The sequence below is a fragment of the Papio anubis genome, chromosome 3, assembly GCF_008728515.1.
Source record: "Papio anubis isolate 15944 chromosome 3, Panubis1.0, whole genome shotgun sequence".
NCBI lineage: Eukaryota > Metazoa > Chordata > Mammalia > Primates > Cercopithecidae > Papio > Papio anubis.
This window is the reverse complement of record NC_044978.1, coordinates 41809458-41822707: the sequence shown is the minus strand read 5'-3', so window position 1 is coordinate 41822707 and position 13250 is coordinate 41809458. Positions and strand designations below refer to the sequence as shown.

The 13250-nt window shown below is 37.1% G+C and overlaps 1 protein-coding gene and 1 pseudogene across 1 annotated transcript in view; both read left to right on the top strand.

Annotated features, from left to right (window-relative positions):
• Positions 1–13250, top strand: part of EDNRA (endothelin receptor type A) — a 62861-nt gene that overhangs the window by 20377 nt on the left and 29234 nt on the right. The gene's annotated exons all lie outside the window — the stretch shown is intronic.
• Positions 3997–6163, top strand: LOC103884685 (annotated as a pseudogene).

Below are 13250 nucleotides of genomic sequence, written 5' to 3'. Positions count from 1 at the left end.
TTTAAAAGATTCTTCTGTATCTTTCTAGTGTTTCTTCATGCAGATATAAGAAAATCCAAATATATATTTATATTCTCTCCCCTGTTTATTATACAATGTTCTGTACGTTGCTTTTTTCCATTGACAGTATATCCTGGAGATCTCTGAATATCAATATATGAAAAGCTGCCTCATTTTTTAAATAGTTTCATAGTATCCCATTGTGGGAGAGTGCCATAGGTTATATAATCAATTGTTCCAATCTTTTAGTCTACAATTGCAGACTATGGTACAATTGTAACCATGTGCATGTCATGTTTATATCTGTGGGTACAGCTATATGACAAATTCCCACACATAGGATTCCTGTGCCATAGGTCAAGTATCTGTATTACTTTGATATAAATTGCCAAATTATGCCCTATAAAAATTGTGCTGTCTTGCACTCCCATTAGCAATGTAGGAGTCCCTATTTCCCCATTGCCTAACCATATTTTTAGTTTAGTTATTTATCTTTCCTTTGGATTATCTTAAATAGAAAATGTCAGGGAGGAAGTCTTTTTTTGCTCCTATACACTAAGATTGCTTATAAAAAATGGTGAAAAAATAGGAAACTAATTTTGGAAAATGTATTGGGTCACTGAATCAAATGCCCAATGATAATTTTATGTGTCATTTACTTTTGCAAAAGTATACATTTTTACCCATAATGAAGAGGATACTAATTCAAGAAAGTATCATAGAAAATTAGATATTTTTTCTACTCTGAAGCAGTCACTGATTGTCAGTGGATTCTATACACTAAATTATTTCAGAATTCATATACCTGAAAATTGTCAAATATATAAACTCTAATTATTAGAGTATTGATATTTAGAAAAAGGATCTGTAAAGTGTTTGTGTCCATTTTTCCCAGTCATTTACATAACAAAAAAGTACTCATCATGGAACCAAATTATTTTCATCTCCAACTTGAACAGCTTTTTGACATTTCAGGTTGAAACCAAGATAAGCCTGTGCGTTGAGGCTGAAGAATTGTACTTTTTCCAAATATAACAGTTTTGAAAACTAATTTATGAATTGTAGTAGCTAAGTTCCATCCAGTTTCGACTCCCATTTTTTGACATAGATCAGAATGAAACACCCAGAAGCCAATATCCAAGCTTTACCTCAGAACTTTCCACTGTTCAGGCAGTAGTTGAGGACTGAGACAGACGTTCTGAATGACAACTTTACCGTGACAACTGAGCGTTAATGTCATCTGATAACATGTCTGTAGCTTTTTTGGAAGTAATCTAGGATGATAGAATGGGAGGTATCTCTTCAAAAATAAGTATTTAGCCTAATTGCTGAAATACTTTATATTTTAAGGACTGGTATGACTGTTTTTTTTCATGTATCTAGTTTATAACTTCATGTAGTGTGAATTCAGCCTGAAATTGACATTTAAATTTTGTACCTAAATTCATAGGTTTAGTGTTTTGAAGAAAACAATGACTTTCCAGTAAATAAAATAATCTTTTTACATTTCCTTTTGTTCAGCCTTGAGTTTGTTTTGAGAGCTTTAGTTTTGATAAAAAAGAGAAATGTAATTTTAAAATTTGGGAGAATTGTAAAACACCATTATATTTTTTCAGATATGTTTTAAAATTTATTTTGTACAGTATGTTTATAGATATGAGGCTTCATTTTGTTGAATTCATCCTACACACACACTTCTTTTTAGCTGAAATTAATAGAAAGCCAATTCTAAATTAATGTAGGTAATACATAATCTAATCAACTGGATGAATACCTTGGTTGCAAGTCTTGTTCTGACCGAGCTAAGTGACAAGAATCTCAATCTACTGACCTTCCAGCATCTAGGCGGAGCTCCCAGGACAAGCAGGCAACAGGAAGCAGGAAATAGCAGGAAAAGGTCCTTTAGTTCCCATGTGTAGAATGTCTCTGCATTCCTGGAAACAAATGCTCAGCTGCCTCTGTATTGAACCATACTTAAGCCTGCCACCATATTGTTCATTGTAGATACAAATCATTATGTTAAAAGTTACAGTAGGTTAGAAATTGCAACCACCTCTTTCAAAAAAGTGATTACCACAATTTTGAAAGGAAGAGAAATACAGATTGTAAATTTTTTGCTATACCAGCAAAGAAAATTAAATATTTAAAATATTATGAAGATGCTTCTGACTAGCTATGTGTGACCTTCAGAGTTTCATTTTCAAAACAAAGTATTAATCTAGATCAGTGTTTCTCTAAATTTTTGTTCTCAACACCCTTTTATACTCTTAAAAATCATTGAGGACACCAAATTTTTCTTCGTGTATGTTATATTGATTGATATTTATGATGTTACAAGTTAAAACTAATCATTTAACAAAAATATTTATTAATTTTCATGAACCCCATTAAATGTTAACATAAATGATATATTTTTATGAAAAAAGTTATATTTTCCAAAACAAAAAAATTATTTAGTGAGAAAAATAGCATTGTTTTACATTCTTACAAATCTCTTTATTTAATGTCTGGCTTAATAGAAGACAGCTAAAACTCATATCAGCTTCTGCATTCAATCTGTTGTACTATGTTGTTTTGGTTGAAGCGTATTTAAAAACTCTAGCCTCACAAAAAAATGTAGTTTAAAAAAGGATGAGAATGTTAATCGTCTTTTCAGATAATTGCAAATATTCTTTGATACTACATCAAAACTCTCCCATTGGCAGTTTTGTAAAGATTAGTTGCAATGTGGAATCTGAAACCATATTAATGAACTTTTCAGACATCTTACATTAAAATATGTTGTCTCTCTTGTACTTTGCATAGATGTTTTACATATGCATGGTTTTGTGACATCAGACATTGGCCATTAGGAATTACTAGTTTACCAATTACAAGGATCTTCTCAATGTTGCCTTATTTAATTATATAATATCAAAAAACTACATTCATTAATATCACTACCAATCTTTTGTCACATGGAATATTAAAAAGACATGTACCTAAGCTCAACATATGTTCAAAATTTATAATTTCTCTGCTGCTTCAACAGGAATATCTTAAGGGAAACTCATGAAGCATGATCCATAAAAGAAAAAAATGTTGGGCGTTATTAAAATCAACAACTTTTACTCTGCAAAGGACCCTGTTAAGAGGATGAAAAGGCAACAGCCGGGTGCAGTGGTTCACGCCTGTAATCCCAGCACTTTGGGAGGCCAAGGCAGGCAGATCACTTTCAGCTCAGGAGTTAAGGACCAGCCTGGGCAACATGGCAAAACTCCATCTCTACAAAAAAAAAAAAAAATACAAAAATTAGCCAGGCATGGTGACATGCACCTGTGGTCCCAGCTACTCTGCAGGCTGAGGCTGTAGAATCACTTAAACCTGGGAGGCAGAGGTTGCAGTAAGCCAAGATTGCACCACTGCATACCAGCCTGGGCAACAAAGTGAGACCCTATCTCAAAAAAAAAAAAAAAAAGGATTCGTATCTAGAATATATAGAGAATTCTCAAAACTCAATGGTAAAAAAAAAAATCAATAATCCAAATAGAAAATGGACAAAAGACAGAGACAAAAATTTTACTGAAGGGTATATGCAGATGACAGATAGGCACATGGAAAGATGTTCAATATCATTAGCCACTAGGGAAATGCAAGTCGGACCACAGTGAGATGTCACTAAACCCTATCTGAATGGCTAAAATGTTTAAAAAAAAAAAAAAAAAAAAAAGAGAGAGAGAGAGACAACACCTAATTCTGTCAAGGATGAAGAGAAACTGCTGGTAGAAACGGAATGTAGAGCCACTCTAAGAGTTTGGCAGTTTCTTTTTTCTTTTTTTTTTTTTTCTTTTGAGACAGAGTTTCACTCTTGTTGCCCAGGCTGGAGTGCAATGGCACAATCTAAGCTACTGCAACCTCCGCCTCCCAGGTTCAAGCGACTCTCTCCTGCCTCAGCCTCCTGAGTAACTAGGATTGCAGGTGTGCACCACCAGACGGGGTTTCACCATGTTGGTTAGGCTGGTCTCGAACCCCTGACCTCAGGCCATCCACCCACCTCGGCCTCGGATAGTGCTGTGATTACAGGCGTGAGCCACCCTGCCTGGCCAGCAGTTTCTTATAAATCTAAATATGCAATTTCCATAAGACCTAGCAGTTGCAGTCTTGAGCATGTATCCCGGAGAAGTGAAAATTATGTTCATGCAAAAACCTGTACATTGCTCTTTCCCCGGGGTCCCAGTATCCTGGCAGCTTCCTGAATATTTGGCACAGCAATGAGCTAAAGCCCCTGAAAGAGGTGAACTTGGGAAACTGTGGATTGCCAAGACTCAAGGAAGGCCTGAGGTGTCATTTACTTTGAATGAAGATCTTGCAAATATTCATGACATTGGCGGAAAAGCAGCTTCAGTCAGTGCTCATAAAGAACATCCATTTGTCTTGCAAAGTGCTGGAGGACATATATGAACAATATTTACTGAGAGCTCATCAGATAAGCTGTCTTTGGAAGGAATAGTGGTGAAAAGAGCTGAATGCCAACAGACTGCCAGTGAAAAGTGCATGAGATTAAAAAGGTTGCAAATAGAAGAATCTTCCAAATCTGTAAGGCTATCACAACAACTGGACAAAGTTGTAACAGCCAGTTTCGAACCTGTTGCTAATCATCAGTACGATACTAAATATGAAAGGAAAGAGAAAGCAGATGGAAAACAAGCTCCAGCTAATAAACAACACGTTTCAGACATGTTATTTTCAGCCTTTAGAAACAACAATATCATCGTTAAGGACTTGGTGGACGTCACAAAACAACCTGTGGTATACCTGAGGGAACTCTTAAAAGAAACTGGTGTTCAGAATGTAAAAGAGATCCACAAAAACACGTGGGAGCTGAAGCCAGAGTACAGACATCATCAAGGAGAAGAAATGAGTGATTAAGATGGCTCCTGGCCAGCATGTTGGTGAAACAACAGCGATGCTAAGCAAAACGCGTTGATACTGGAAGGCTTGAACACTGTACGTTAATAGGGGCTAAGTGGCAATACTTTCCCTTCTCTCGGTAAATTTTCTAAACCTGTAACTATTGTAAAGTGTCTTCAGTGTTTTTTGAGGAGAAAGAACAAATTTATTTATAGACTTAACTTGTATTAAACCAGGTTATTCACAATGGGAATAAGGGTTGGAGGATGAAGAGGATTTCTCTTAAATATTAGCTTTCAGCATGTAAAATTAGGAAACGGTGTTTAAATGAGGACTCTCTGCCCTTGCTGTATCTCTGAGGGGCTGAGGTAGTACAGAATCAGAGAGAATAGTGTAGCAAGAAAAAAACAGTCAACTACAGAAACTCTTAAAAGGAATAAAAAGCCAAAGTTCCTTATTTTGAGGAAAAAAATTCTAAAAACTCTGTACATTAACACTCACAGTAGTTTTACCTGTAATAGCCAAACCCCGGAGACCACTCAGATATTCTTCAATGTGAGTGGTCAAACCAACCATGGTACATCCATACCAGAGACTACTACTCAGCAATGAAAGGAAACAAGTCATTGATACACACAACCATCTGGGTGAATCTCCAGAGAACCGTGCTGAGTGAAAAAAACCAATCTCAAAAGATTGCATACTATTATTACTCCATTTATATAACATTCTTGAAATGATAGAGTTATAGAGATGGGTAACAGATTAATGGTTGCTAGGGGTTAGGAATGGGAAGGGGAGAGAAGGGAAATATGGGTAGAAGAGGACATCAAAAGGGATCCTTGTGGTGACAAAACTGTTCTGTATCTTGACTGGTGATAAATACACAAACCTACACGTGTCACTCAATTGCACAGAGCTAAAGGCACGCAAATTAGTATATGTGAAACTGGGGAAATAAAATAATATTGGTAGATTATATCAACATCAAAAAAAATTGTGCCATTTCATATTCCCACCAGCTTTATATGAGGATTTTAATTTCTTCACATCCTCACCCCAACACTTATTATTGTCAGTCTTTTTCATTACAGTCATTTTAATAGTGTATAGTGGTATGCCATGGTGGTTTTAACTAGCATTTCCCTAGTGAAGGATGTTGAGCATTTTCTATGTCTTTACCTACTTATATATCTACTTTGGCAAAATGTTTATTTAAATCCTTTGCACATTTTTAATTAAGTTATTTGTATTTATTTTATTTTAGTTGTAGTTCTTTATAGATTCTAGACAGAAGTCCTTCATCAGATGTATGATTTGCAAATATTTTTCCCAGTTAGTGGATTTGTTTTTGTTTTCTTCATGTCTTTGGAAGAGCAAAAATTATTTATTTTATTTATTTATTTATTTATTTGAGACGGAGTCTCACTCTGTCACCCAGGCTGAAGTGCAGTGGGGCAATCTCCACTCACTGCAACCTCCGCCTCCTGGGTTCAAGCGATTCTTGTGCCTCATCCTCCAGAGTAGCTGGGATTATAGGCATGCACAACCATGCCCGGCTAATTTTTGTATTTTTAGTAGAGACAGGGTTTCACCATGTTGGCCAGGCTGGTCTCGAACTCCTGACCTCAGGCAATCCACCCACCTCGGCCTCCCAAAGCACTGGGATTACAGGCGTGAGCCACCACACCCAGCCTGAAGAGCAAAAATTCTTATTTTGATCAAATCCGGTTTATCAAATTTTTCATCTATGGATCATGCCCTAGTGTCCTATCTATGAAATCTTTGCCTAACCCAAGATCACAGAGAATTTCTCCTCTGTTTTCTTCTAACAGTTTTAGAGGCTTAGCTCTTACATTCACGTCTGCAATCTTTTCTGGTTAAATTTTTGTGTATGATATGAGGCAGGCATCTAAGTTGATTTTTTTGCATATGGATACTCAGTTTTTCAACACTATTTTTTGAAGACTATTCTCATTGAATTGCCTTGGACCTTTATTAAAACTCAATTGGCAATAAATATAAGGGCTTGTATCTGGATTTTCTTTCTGCTCCAGGACCTGTGTTCTATTGTTTTGCCAATACCATCCTGTCTTAATTACTGGAGCTTTATATTAAGTTTTTTTTTTTAAATTTAAAGAACTGTTTTTTATACTTTATAAAGGATTATAAATAGTAAGTTTTTAAATAAGTACTGTAAGTTATCCTACTCTGCTTTTTGTCAAAATTGTTTTGGCTGTTCTAGATCCCTTATATTTTTATGTAAATTTTAAGATGAATTTTTCAGTTTCCTTGGATTTAGAAAGGAATTGCATTGACCCTTTAGGTGAATGTGGGGAGAATTGGCATCTTAATAATCTTAATTCTTCTTTTGTTAAATATATTCTCAACTATTTTATTCTTTTTTGGTACAGTTTTGAATGCAATTGTTTTTTAAATTTTTTTAGATTTTTCATGGCTAGTATGCAGAAATGCAGTTGTTTTCTGCATATTGATCTTGTATCCTATGACTTTGTTCAAGTTCTATTTATTTTGCACCATCAGCTTTCTTCCTGCGAATGTGTGATGGTGAAGAGTACAATGACCTTTAGGTAGTTTAGTACCACCGTCATGATTCATGTGAAGGCACCAGCAGTTTACCCACCATTGCTTTTGTACTAACAGTGCAAATGTCAACCAGTGAAAAAAGGCAATAATCTCTGAGTGTTATCTTGATTTTGCAGACCTCACGGAAGGTTCCCAGGGTTCCCCAGTGGTCTACAGACAACACTGAGAGAACCAGGGATCTAGATCAGAGGTCCCCAACCCCCAAGGCTATGGACTAGTACCAGTTCATGGCCTGTTAGGAACCGGCCACACAGCAGGAGGTGAGTGGCAGGCAAGCAACTGAAGCTTCTTCTGTATTTACAGCTGCTCCCCATCACTCGCATTACCTCCTGAGCTTTGCCTCCTGTCAGATCAGCAGCAGCATCAGATTCTCATAGAAGTACGAACCCTATTGTGCACTGCACACCCAAGGGATCTAGATTGTGCATTCCTTATGAGAATCTAATGCCTAATGATCTGTCACTGTCTCCCATTAACCCTAGATGGGACCATCTAGTTGCAGGAAAACAAGCTGAGGGCTCCCACTGATTTTACATTATGGTGAGGTGTATAATTATTTTATTATATATTCCAATGTAATCATAATAGAAATAAAGGGCACAATAAATTTAATATGCTTGAATCATCCCAAAACCATCCTGCCCCCCCACCCCCCGCGAGGTCCGCGTAAAAATTGTCTTTCACAAAACGGGTCCCTGGCACCAAAAAGGTTGGGGACTGCTGATCTAGATGGTCTCTAAGCTCCCATCCAAGTGTAAAATGCTATAGTTTTTAAAACCTAAGATGAACAGTGTTGACCAGATTTGTCTTTACAAAATTTACTTAAATGGCTGCTTTTCTCGGCAGTCAATATTTCTTAGGCAATTGCTGCATGTGGAACAATGTATCTAGTCCTTTGAGAGAGATGGAAAGGAAATAGAACACTGGTCCTAGTCTCAAGAAAATGGCAAAAGAAGGCTCTCTAGGTGTGCAGGTGTCTAGGAAAGGAACCCAGGGTCACTGTAGGCTGATTGTATTAGACCTCAAATTTGTGTATTTTTTGTTCTACTAAAACAAAATGCTTATAGTGGAGATACAATATGTATCAAAGCTCAAGGCTAGAAGTAAAACTAGGTAAAAATCTATCATTCTAGACTAGTACAACCTAATGTTAACTCATTTCCAAAGGTAAAAATCTATCATTCTAGACTAGTACAACCTAATGTTAACTCATTTCCAAATGACCATAAGATGTAAAGTAACATCAAACTAATTTTTACAACTTTTTCAAAAAGCTTTACATTATTGTTTATAACAGACCCCTGGTTGGAAGCTTAAAATCACCACTTAACTGATATTTTTTCTACATTTTATATGTAATTCAAATTGTGTATACAATATTATGCTTACACCTCACTGGGCAAATTTACTATAGATTTTGACTTTTCATTTGAGAGTAATGAAATATTGTTCATATAGTCAAGGTAAATAGTCTCAAGGCTTCAATCTGGGATTCCCCAAGTTCTGAAATCCTTAATCTTTTTAGTTAGAAAAAAAAAAGGGACTAAAACACTCTTTCATGGGAAGAATGAAAAGAAATTGAGAAAGTAAAATTAATCATATACAGTACATGGAAGGGTACAGATTAATTTAGGGATAAATGGAGTTAATAACAGTTTCAGATAAACTAGTTACAGACTAGAGTTCTGACATGAAAATAATCATACAATTTCAGAGCTGGCAGAGAATTCAGAGTATCTCGTTCTAGCCTAACATTTCTTCTTTGGCAGAGGAGGGAGCTAAATCTTCAAGATTTTTGACAGAGCTAGACTAGAAACCAGCATTTCTAACTTCTCCTTCAGTATGTTCCATCCTTCCATCTCTGCATTCAATAGAACTTTTGTGGTTTTAATACTCTTGACACCGCAAATTGCATTTCCCTAGAAGACAGCCTGGCTTCTAAAACTTTAGTGAGTGAATTATTAAAATGTATGCCATTCTTATCTGGGGTTTCATAATATGATTAGTAACCCAGCCATCCTGACTTTGTCTTTCTATTTTGCTTTATGCCTCAACTATGAGTAATAGTGAAGTTTCATTTTCTAATGAATTTCTGTTATTAAATATTAAAATCACCTCAACTATATTTACTAATAAGTCAGTGAGAGCATCAACTTTATGCTACTTTATTCTTTTTTTCCCGAAACACACATATGGTATTACTTTGCTCATGCTGCATACCATATCTTTGTTGGCTCATTGTTTCCATCTACACTCAGTATAATTGTGACCACATGACAAACTTTACAATAAGGAACTCAAGTTTCTTCAGAACTTATATATTAGATCATTAAATCAGCTGCATGCTTTCAAATATGCCATTTGTTTTTTCCTTTTTCCTATTCATCATCACCTACATCACTGATAAGATTTTGGGATCCACTACCTAAATCTATATGTGGGGATCTCTGCTATTCCATTTTATCTTGTGTTGTTCTGCTTTGGTTTTGCCTGCCTGTTTATTTTAAATAGGCACTAGCATGTCTGACCATAGAGACTGATGATTAAAATCAACTATAAAATGTTTCCATTTGGTTTTGGGACTTACTGTCTGTCCAGGTCCAAGCACCCCATTTCTATGATGGGAGCTCTGACCCAGACACAAATAAGGCCCAAAACTGTGCTTGTACGTTGTTATGACAAAAGTAGGGCTCCACTCACAACACATGGAAAATCTTTTCTCCATTCCAGGAAAGCCAGGGTTCTTTCTTTCTAGCATGAGTCTTCTCTGCATTATGAATTAAACCTTAAAGTATTGACACATACAATCAGCACAAACCTTGCAGTTTCAATATTGAGGCTATCTAATTTTTCTTCTTTAAAGTTCTATTTTTCTCTATGCAATGATCCTTTGGTTGTATGCTTACAAAATAAGTAGAAGCTTCAAGTCCCTCACTTTTGAATTGGTGCTCTTACAGCAAAGAGAGTTGTTAAAAAGAGATGTTCCTCTTGATTCCCAGCCTTCAGGTGACTGAGACTCTCAGGGGTGATAAGCCTATATCTTGGGTGAACAATCTGTCCTCAAAGGAAAAAATCTTCATGGCTCTGGAACTCTGGCTTTAAAAAGTTCTTTTTCCTCCTTGTTTCCTCTCATCCACCTTGTTGTTATTAACATCTATGTATTTCAGATTCTAAAAAGTGAAGACCTCAGCAGAGACTGAAACACTGAATATTCAATAGTGAAAGATGTAGTTAGCGAGTATCAACAATTCCATCTCTTTCCATCTAAATGCGGTTTAGCAAGAAGCAGTTCCTCAGAATCCATCTCCTACGGGAACTAACGTTTATGATTTGCTCTAGATCAGGCCCTGCTCTAGGTGCTTTTCATGTATGAACCCATTTAATACATCAGCCATATGCATGGGCACTCTCTTTATCTGCATTTTTCTGTGAGGAACAGTTAACATGTCTAAGTCACACCAGAGGACAAAGCCGCCGAGCCTGTTCTCTTTACTGTTAAGTCATACCATCCTCTTCTGTGGAGTGCCCAGGGAAGATTGCTTAGAGCTTCTCGAGAAATCATTATTTCTGCTTATCTTCTAGGAATGAGTTCCTAGAGAGTGGGGTCTTTTGTTCTCGTGTGGCCTGCCACCACCCTGCACCTGCTGACCTGGACCATGGGTGACCATAACCATGAACCATCAATAGTTTTTGCTCACCCTTCCATATTCTGACTTCTGCTAAGCCCTTCCTCTGGACTCTTTCTTCTCTGGCCCACAGTAATCCTCTGCGGTAGCTACCAGAATGATCTTCATTTTATAGAAGAGAAAACTAACAGGCACAGAGGTTAACAAACACGTCAATGTCACAAGATCAGGAAGACAGCAGAGCTTGGGGTCAGTCTGCCCCAAGGAGTCCAGCTTCAGGGCCCATGCTCTAAGCTACTATGCCAAGCCAGCTGTCTTGATTAAAAGGAGGGCTTTTCCATCCCCCCAGCTCATGGAGGGCTCCCAAGGCCAGAGTCAAAACCATTTATGGAATTTCTGTTCTACTCTGCATTTGTCATACATCCTGAATTCTTGGACTGGTCAGGAGGCAAGAAGAGCCTGTTCAAAGAAAAAGTGTATGGATAGGGGATAGGGAGACGCCATAGCTTTTATGACATTTGTATGAACGTTCTTTCTCAATCCTGAAGCAATTAATGCATAACAGAAGAACAAAATCTATTCTTGGTCACACGCAGTGACTTATTTTGTAGTATCTGATTTGAGATCTGCAGTGGTCAGAGAGCATGTTCTTATAAATGGCCTGTCCTGGGCATCACAAGCTTTATAATCATCTCAGTCTGTGCTGTTGGAAGATGTTTTTATTTGCTACTGAGTCAACTATGTACCAACTTTTACATCCCAATCCCTCCCCAAGGAAGAAAGAAAAACCTCAGAACCTCAGTTTTTAAAGCCTGATAACTGGTCAGTCACGTCCAATTCTAAGTGACCCTATAATAATTCATATTGAAGGGAAAAGAAGATTTTCTTTGCTTTGAGGTTTTCAGCTATTACAGACCATACTTGTAAATCCCTCATTTCTGTCTAGGATGGGCAGGAGATGAAGGAGAGGAAAAAAATCCCCTGGCCTCACAGGATGGGATGAGAGGAAAATTAGCACAAAGTTTTTCTTTGTACCATTTGTACCATTTTAATATGCCATGACAATAACAAAAATAACGTACAAGTAATAGGATTAAGTAGCAGGGAATATTAACATCTGGAATGGATAAAGAAGCATAAGTTCATTATATTTTCATGGTTGTGTATAACTGGTCCGTTTCAGTTTGTGATTACAAATTGTAGCAATTCAAAATAACATTTGTGTGGTGTATGTTCAGTTTGCAGGATTCTTTTATATACATTATCCCATTTGAGCCCCCCAAATGAGCATCATAGCCTTGTAACAGGTATGAGGTTTGTAAATTTAACAAATACACAAACACAGACTTAAAACAGGGAACTGGCTTACCCAAGATCACAGTTAGCAACAGGTCAATCTTGTACTTGAACCTATGTCTTATAGGTTCACAACCCATCTTGAATATAGGGGAGAACAGCCTTATTTTGTAGTGCTAAGCTGGTGAGGCCTGGGGCAGTAGAACATCTGTTATTGTACTGTGACTTTATGTGCTGATGTCTTTAGGGACTGATGTCTTTGGGTAAGAGTGTAAGGGGATGCAGGCTACATGGCCCCAAACATTACTGTTATTTATTTATTTATTTATTTATTTATTTATTTATTTTTATTTTTTTTTTTTTTTTGAGATGGAATTTCACTCTTGTTGCCCAGGCTGGAGTACAATGGCATGATCTCGGCTCACTGCAACTTTTGCCTCCCAGGTTCAAGTGATTCTCCTGCCTCAGCCTCCTGAGTAGCTGGGATTACAGGTGCATGCCACCACACCTGGCTAATTTTTGTATTTTTAGTAGAGACAGGGTTTCACGACGTTGGCCAGGCTGGTCTCGAACTCCTGGCCTCAAGTGATTGATCCACCTCGGCCTCCCAAGGTGCTGGGATTACAGGTGTGAGCCCCCGCACCTAGTCCAAGATTTTTTATTTCTTATGACTATATTTTATACCTTTTTCTGCTCCTCCTGTTCCATCTGACTGTCAGCTGTCATTTTTGCTGACCATGGTGCCTCTAGAGCAGTGATCCTCAAAGTATGGTTGGTGAAGCAGCAGCAGCAGCATCACCTGAGAACTTGCTAGAAATGCAAATTCTCAGG